At 41.7% G+C, this 8590-nt stretch overlaps 1 pseudogene; it reads left to right on the plus strand.

Moving 5' to 3' along the window:
* Positions 1-673: 673 nt before the first annotated feature.
* Positions 674-7728, plus strand: LOC124382511 (annotated as a pseudogene).
* The last annotated feature ends 862 nt before the right edge of the window (positions 7729-8590 follow it).

Consider the following 8590-nt stretch of genomic DNA (forward strand, 5'->3'; position numbering starts at 1 on the left):
TTTTTAAACACATTTTGTGATGTCACAACTTTGGACCAATCAAGACAGAGGATGTAAACTTGCTACTTTTGTTTGTTATTATATCTATATATTAATTATTATTTATTTTATTGTTCATATTTTTTTTTTTTTTATAGCTTTTAGTATATTAGAATTTTTTAATATTTGTTTATTTTACAGTTGCTATGGTAATCAGGGCATGTGGGTAATTTTAATTTTGTAGGCAGTTTGTTATTGTTGTTAATATACAGAATAATAAAATCATATGTTCAAATTTAATTGTAAATGGAATAAAAGGAGTCTAAAATCTTTAGGAAGATGTGGATGTGTTATTACTGTAAATATCTACGCCTGTGTGTGTGTGTGTATATAACCGTAGATTTATATAGTAGTTTAATTACACTTATGTCGTGTTTTATAATTGATGAATAATTAATATATTAAATAGCACATGGAGTAAATGGTTGATATTGGAATATATTGAATTAAAAAAAAAATAATTTAAGTCAAGTTTTGGGTAATATTTGTGAGAGATGGTCAAAAGAAAACAATATTACATTTATTTTCTTTATCATTTTTTTAAATTGTAAGGCAGATTTAGGAGCCCTCTCATTGGTCAGTTCTCTTGCATGTGACTGTGACTCATTTTGACTGCATTTCTTTTTTTTCTTAGAGAAAAAGTGCCGCAACTGTTCCTTCGTTCGTCAATCGCATCCCCAGTAACGACACTCCGCCCACGCTCATACGCACCAATAAGTTCACCTCCGGATTCCAGAATATAGTGGATGCCTATGGAGTGGGCTGCTACAGGGAGGTGAACCCAGGTGGGTCAGGGGACAGGTGATCACCAGGTGGGAGGAGAAGAAGGAGAAAAAAAAACAGCAAAACAAACGCAAACCAATGTGGCTGCTGTTTCTATTGATGCGCAAATTGTTTTGTTGAAGCTGTTGGGAATTTCCACAGAAGACAAGAAGATTATTATAATATCAGATATACACTAAGACCAAAAGTTTGTGGACACCTGACCATAAGATTGCTATATGCTTTTTTTTTTTTTTTTTTAAATCCCATTCCGCATGTGCTGTTCTAGTAACCTCCACTCCTCTGGGAAGATGTTCCACTAGATTTTGTGGATTCTTTCAGCTGTTAGTAAAGTCAGGTAATGATGTAGGTGAGGTGAGGAGGTCTGGGGAGCAGTCAGGGTTCACATTCATATCTCCAAAAGGGTCAGAGCTTTATAGCAGGAGATCTTCTATACACTTCCAACCCATGGAAAGCGGATCTTCATGGAGCTGGCTTTGTGCACAGGGGTACAGGTGTAAAGACGTCCCAAACAATTGTGTGCCTTTGACTTTGCTTTAACAGTCTGGTGAAGAAGCACATGTGGTTGGAAAAGTTGGGCGTCCCAATACTTTTGGCCTACGGTGTATATCATGTAATAGATATAAAATCAGGATTCTTTATGGCAGGTGAGATCAAGTTTACATCAGGATGTCCTGCTTTACACTGTAGTCAAGTCCACCTGAGGAGGAATATATTGTTTTATAGGTGTTCACTTGGTGGCCCTCAAAGGTCTGATGAAGAAAGTGAGAAGTTGACCACGTTGCCTTACAAAATTTGGCAGCAGGTTTCAAGATTTTTGTTTGAAAGTTCTCAGACTTAGGAAACATTTCTGATTCTGTTCTCCTTTACCTGGTTCATCTCCTAAAGTAGTTACAGATCCAGGTTCAGGTGATGCTGTCGATCCTTATGTCTTCGTTTCTCTCGCAGCTCCGTTCACCATCATCACGTTCCCCTTCCTGTTTGCTGTGATGTTCGGAGACTTCGCCACGGCCTTATCATGTTCCTTTTCGCCTTATGGATGGTTCTGTACGAGAAGGACCGCAAACTGAAGAAAACCAGGAACGAGGTGCGTCAGATTGGTTTCGGGTTTTCAGGGTGTAATGATGCGTGAAATCACTCGTTGCAACCATAATTCTCATCTCAGAACACACAACACATCAGTAACTACAACCGGAGAAGACCAGGAGAAGAATCTTGTTCCTCCAGTCCTGTCAGGGGAAAAAAGAACCTCTGATGTGATGTTCATGCTGAGATGCTTTTCTGCACACCACTGTTGTTTCCTCTTTCCTTTCGTTTCAGATCTGGAACACGTTTTTTGAGGGACGCTACATCATTCTGATGATGGGGATTTTCTCAGTGTACACCGGGTTCATCTATAACGACTGTTTCTCCAAGTCGCTGAACCTCTTCGGCTCCGGGTGGAACGTCACAGCCATGTTCGACAGCGGAGTCTGGGAGTGAGATTCCTACTTCAAACTAAATCAATAAAATAATAAAGATTTAAACAAACAAACAATTTTATTCATTAAAAACGTATTTTTCTTCACATTTTAGGTTGGTTTTGTTTATTTTAAAATTTTATTTAGCTTTTATATTCAGAAATATTTTTAATTTCCATTAAGAATTAAAATAAAAAGGATTACGATAAAACAGTAAAATTCTTTCTTTTTTTTTAACCAGTATAATTTAACAAATAAACATCATTGTGACGGATTGAAATGGAAGTAATTAGCAGTAAAATGGTTTTTTTTTTTGGTTTAATAAATCTTTCTGTGCTATTTTTAATTAAGAAACAATTTTATAGATTATTAAATTGGATTATGTATTTTTTTTTTATTACATATTTGTATTTATTATATTTTCAAGTATATTATGTAACTTATTTAAATGTTTAATTAGAATATATATATATATATTATTACAGTTCTTTGTAGGCCATTTTATTAATAATTATACACAAGCAAACAAAAACTTAGTTTATTTATTAATTTTTATTTTGTGTTAGTTGTTATTGTTATTTGACTTTATTTTCACATGGTTTCCTGTAGTTTTGTTGTAACTCTCAGTGGTACAGTGGGTTATGGTGCAAGTTCCATGTTGCTAATTGTCATTTTGTTGTTTCAGCAACAATACGGTTCGCTTCAACAGCTTCCTCACACTGACCCCAACGTGTCCAATGTCTTTATCGGCCCGCCACTTTCGGCATCGATCCGGTAAGTCTCGCTGTGTTCTCCCTTTTATTACTACTGTTCATTCTCCTGAACCACATAGAATACTACAGCAACACCTCAACACCTGACCACCACATAGAATACTACAACACCTCAACACCTGACCACCACATAGAATACTACAGCAACACCTCAACACCTGACAACCACATAAAATACTACAGCAACACCTCAACACCTGACCACCACATAAAATACTACAGCAACACCTCAACACCTGACGACCTCATAAAATACTACAGTAACACCTCAACACCTGACCACCACATAGAATACTACAGCAACACCTCAACACCTGACCACCACATAGAATACTACAGCAACACCTCAACACCTGACCACCACATAGAATACTACAGCAACACCTCAACACCTGACCACCACATAGAATACTACAGCAACACCTCAACACCTGACCACCACATAGAATACTACAGCAACACCTCAACACTTGACGACCCCATAGAATACTACAGCAACACCTCAACACCTGACCACCACATAGAATACTACAGCAACACCTCAACACCTGACGACCCCATAGAATACTACAGCAACACCTCAACACCTGACCACCACATAAAATACTACAGCAACACCTCAACACCTGACGACCTCATAGAATACTACAGCAACACCTCAACACCTGACCACCACATAAAATACTACAGCAACACCTCAACACCTGACCACCACATAGAATACTACAGCAACACCTCAACACCTGACGACCACATAAAATACTACATCAACACCTCAACACCTGACGACCTCATAGAATACTACAGCAACACCTCAACACCTGACCACCACATAGAATACTACAGCAACACCTCAACACCTGACGACCACATAGAATACTACAGCAACACCTCAACACCTGACCACCACATAGAATACTACAGCAACACCTCAACACTTGACCCCATAGAATACTACAGCAACACCTCAACACCTGACCACCACATAGAATACTACAGCAACACCTCAACACCTGACGACCCCATAGAATACTACAGCAACACCTCAACACCTGACCACCACAAATACTACAGCAACACCTCAACACCTGACGACCTCATAGAATACTACAGCAACACCTCAACACCTGACCACCACATAAAATACTACAGCAACACCTCAACACCTGACCACCACATAGAATACTACAGCAACACCTCAACACCTGACGACCCCATAGAATACTACAGCAACACCTCAACACCTGACCACCACATAAAATACTACAGCAACACCTCAACACCTGACGACCTCATAGAATACTACAGCAACACCTCAACACCTGACCACCACATAAAATACTACAGCAACACCTCAACACCTGACCTACAGCAACACCTCAACACCTGGCGACCACATAAAAATACAGCAACACCTCAACACCTGAAGCAACACCTCAACACCTGACCACCACATAGAATACTACAGCAACACCTCAACACCTGACGACCACACAAATACTACAGCAACACCTCAACACCTGACCACCACATAGAACATGTGGTACATCTGTCGATCTGTCTATTTATCCATTATAGATTTGGAACCTGGCATCAAACCGCTCACGTTCCTGAACTCTTATAAGATGAAGATGTCAGTGATTCTGGGAATCGCCCACATGTGCTTGCATCGTCCTGGGCGTCTTCAACCACCTGTGAGTCTCTTAAACACCTTTACACCACAACACTGCTGATTTCTCTCCTAAATACAGACAGAGATACAGACAGAGATACAGACAGAGATACAGACAGAGATACAGACAGAGATACAGACAGACAGACAGACAGAGATACAGACAGACAGACAGACAGACAGAGATACACACAGACAGACAGACAGACAGAGATACAGACAGACAGACAGACAGAGATACAGACACACACAGACAGACAGACAGACACAGACACACACAGACACACAGACACACACACACACACAGACACACAGACACACACAGACACAGACACAGACACAGACATACACAGACACAGACAGACACAGACACACAGACACAGACACACACACAGACACAGACACACACACAGACACAGACACAGACACACACAGACAGACACAGACACACACACACACACACACACACAGACACAGACACACAGACAGACACAGACACACACAGACAGACACACACACACAGACACAGACACACACACAGACAGACACAGACACACACACAGACAGACACACACAGACAGACACAGACACACACACAGACAGACAGACACACACAGACAGACACACACAGACAGACACAGACACACACAGACAGACAGACACACACACAGACAGACAGACACACACAGACAGACACACACACAGACACACACAGACAGAAAGTAAGAAAGAATGAACTTTGTCATTGTATAGTGCAGGTACACAGCAATAAAATACACTTTAACATCTACCAGATGTGGAAATAGTAACAATTGTGCAAATTGACACATGCAGATAAATATGTAAATATATGTACAGTATGTAATATATAATGTGTGTGTGTAAACATGGAATGATGTCTAGACACTGTTAAAAAGAACAAGTAAATAGTTACAGTACAGTATGTGTGAGGTATACAAATACTACATGCACATTGTAAGTGTAATTCTACAGTGTTTATACAGTGATCTCATGGTGTAGTGTAGAGTTCAGTAATGTGATGGTGATGGTGAAGATGAAGGTGATGGTGGATGGAAGAAAGCTCACTGAACCTGCTGGTTCTGGTGTGTATGTTCCTGTATCTCCTTCTTGATGGAAGGAGGATAAACAGTTTGTGACTGGGAGGTGAAGTGTCTTTGATAATGTTGTGAGCTCTACACAGACATCTGCTGTGGTGAAGGTGTTCCGTGGCAGGTAGTTGGTGCCTGTGATGTGTTTAGTGGTTTTTCACCAGCCTTTGCAGGGCTTTGTGTTCACACACTGACACACTGGAGTAGAATACAGTGTTGGAGTTGGTCAGGGTGTTTAGTAACACCACCGCTCCACTCCTGACACTTTTGTTAATTAGATAATGAGCTGATCGTGTTAACGATGTTGTTTCTCATTCCATAACGAAACTCTCAGACACTTCAGGAGGAAGTTCAACCTTTACTTGGTCTTCTTGCCCGAGCTCCTCTTCCTGCTCTGTCTCTTCGGCTACCTGGTCTTCATGATCATCTACAAGTGGTTGTCCTTCACGGCGCGTGACTCTCAGCGTGCTCCCAGCATCCTTATTCACTTTATTAACATGTTCCTCATGCAGGAGGCCGGGACAGCCGCTCTACGGGACAGGTGAGAGGCGGGGACGTAGACAGGGTTCTATCAGAGGGAGGGAAGATGAAGACTAAGGGGAATTTTGTTTCATACAGACCTTCAGGAGGTCACCACATGTTTATTAAGTGTTTGAATATTTTCTGACTGTGTGTGTGTGTGTGTGTGTGTGTGTGTGTGTGTGTGTGTGTGTGTGTGTGTGTGTGTGTGTATCTATCCCAGAGAGGACTTCAGGTGTTCCTGTTGCTCATCGCTCTTCTCAGTGTTCCTGTGCTGCTGTTGGGGGCCGCTCCACCTCTACTGGCTTCATAAGGGCAGAAATCGCTTGAGCATGTACCGGGTGAGAGAGTGTGGGTGTGGGTGTGTGTTATGTCCAATATACTGGTCCTCAAGTTACAACGGTTTGATTTACAATGTTAGGATTCATGAAGCAGGCAAACATAGCTTTCATTCTTTAAGACTCCTGGGTAGGCTACACCAGGTCTACACCAGGTCACGACTTCTGATATTTTCAGGTCACAATGGGCTTCTCGGAACACATCTCTGTCGTAAATCGAGGAGCTACCTGTTTTTTATACGTGTTTTTCGTGGTCTTGTCAAGTTGTGCAGTTTTAGGTGGATTTTGGCGACCTCTCTGGTAAGAAAGTGTAATTGCAGGAGAAGACACTGTAGGACACTATAGCTTTAATGATTAGACGTTATTCACAGGGTTACCAGCGTGTACGCCGCAGCAGCGACGAAGAGATCTCGTTGATGCGAGCCCAAGATCTAGAGGAAGGCACCAGCCTGGACAGTCACTCCAGCAGTTCTGACAGCCAATCAGAAGAGGTAAACCTCTGAATGGTTCACAGCTCAGGAACCGTCAACAATCATAAATTCCGTTTTTTTTTTTTTCTTCATCCAGTTTGACTTTGCGGACGTCTTACTGCACCAGTCCATACATACCATCGAGCACTGCCTAGGCTGCATCTCCAACACCGCGTCCTACCTCCGACTGTGGGCCCTGAGCCTGGCGCATGCACGTGAGTCCACATCAAGTTTTGTCACCTGAGATTCTTTTTTTTTTACAAGATAGCGTTATGTATGGAGCTCCAGGTTCTCTGGGTTCTTGTGTGTGGATCCTTCTGAGATGTTTTAGAGTTGATGTTCTTACCTGTGTGTGTGTGTGTGTGTGTGTGTGTGTGTGTGTGTGTGTTCAGAGCTGTCGGAGGTGCTGTGGGCGATGGTGATGCGTGTGGGTTTGCGTGTGGATAACGGAGTTGGAGTTCTCCTCCTTGTCCCCGTCTTCTGTTTCTTTGCCGTCCTGACTGTCTCCATCCTGCTAGTGATGGAGGGACTTTCTGCTTTCCTACACGCCGCTGCGTCTGCACTGGTCTGTAAAGTCCACACTCAGTAACTAATACAACAACAACAACAACAACAACAGATCTAAGAACAAGTTAAATCTCTCTGTATTTTTCTCTCTCTCTCTCTCTCTCTCTCTCTCTCTCTCTCTCTCTCTCTCTCTCTCTCTCTCTCTCTCTCAGGGTGGAGTTTCAGAATAAATTTTGTGTGCTGGAACCAAGTTTTCTCCGTTTGCCTTCTGTCTCCTCCACCTGAGTTTTGAGAGCGGTCTGCTCTGAACACTGTGACTCTTCGTTGTGGATCAGATCTGAATGTGGATTCTGTACAACCTTCTCCTTTTACTGTGTGTATTTATAAAGTGTTGCACTGACTGCCTTACACCTCCAATCAAACCCGAGACTGTGATCCAACTTTCCTCAAATTTATTTCACTTACCACCTTCTGACCTCCTCCATCTTCTCTCTCTCTCTCTCTCTCTCTCTCTCTCTCTCTCTCTCTCTCTCTCTCTCTCTCTCTCCCTCTGTCTCTCTCTCTCTCTCTTTCTCTATCTCTCACTCTTTCTTTCCCCATCCTCTCTCTCTCTTCTCTCTCTCTATCCAGTTTTCCATCTGTCTGTCCCTGAAAACTCCATCATTAATTTTTAATATATACTTTTATAAAAAAAAAATAAAAAAACGGGTTTCATTTTTTAAAATGCAGCTGGATTACAGATGTGATTCAGATGTTAAGAAAAAAAAAACTGTCCTGCTGAAGGAAAGAATATATGTATTTTACAGCCAGAAGTGGGAGGAGTCTCGAGGTGCACACTGATGACATCAGGTTTCAGTGATTTGTGTAAAAGCGGCGATCTTTTGAACACTGCAAACTTTTTACATTATAATTTCCTTCCA

Source organism: Silurus meridionalis, unplaced genomic scaffold, assembly GCF_014805685.1.
Source record: "Silurus meridionalis isolate SWU-2019-XX unplaced genomic scaffold, ASM1480568v1 Scaffold560, whole genome shotgun sequence".
Classification (NCBI taxonomy): domain Eukaryota; kingdom Metazoa; phylum Chordata; class Actinopteri; order Siluriformes; family Siluridae; genus Silurus; species Silurus meridionalis.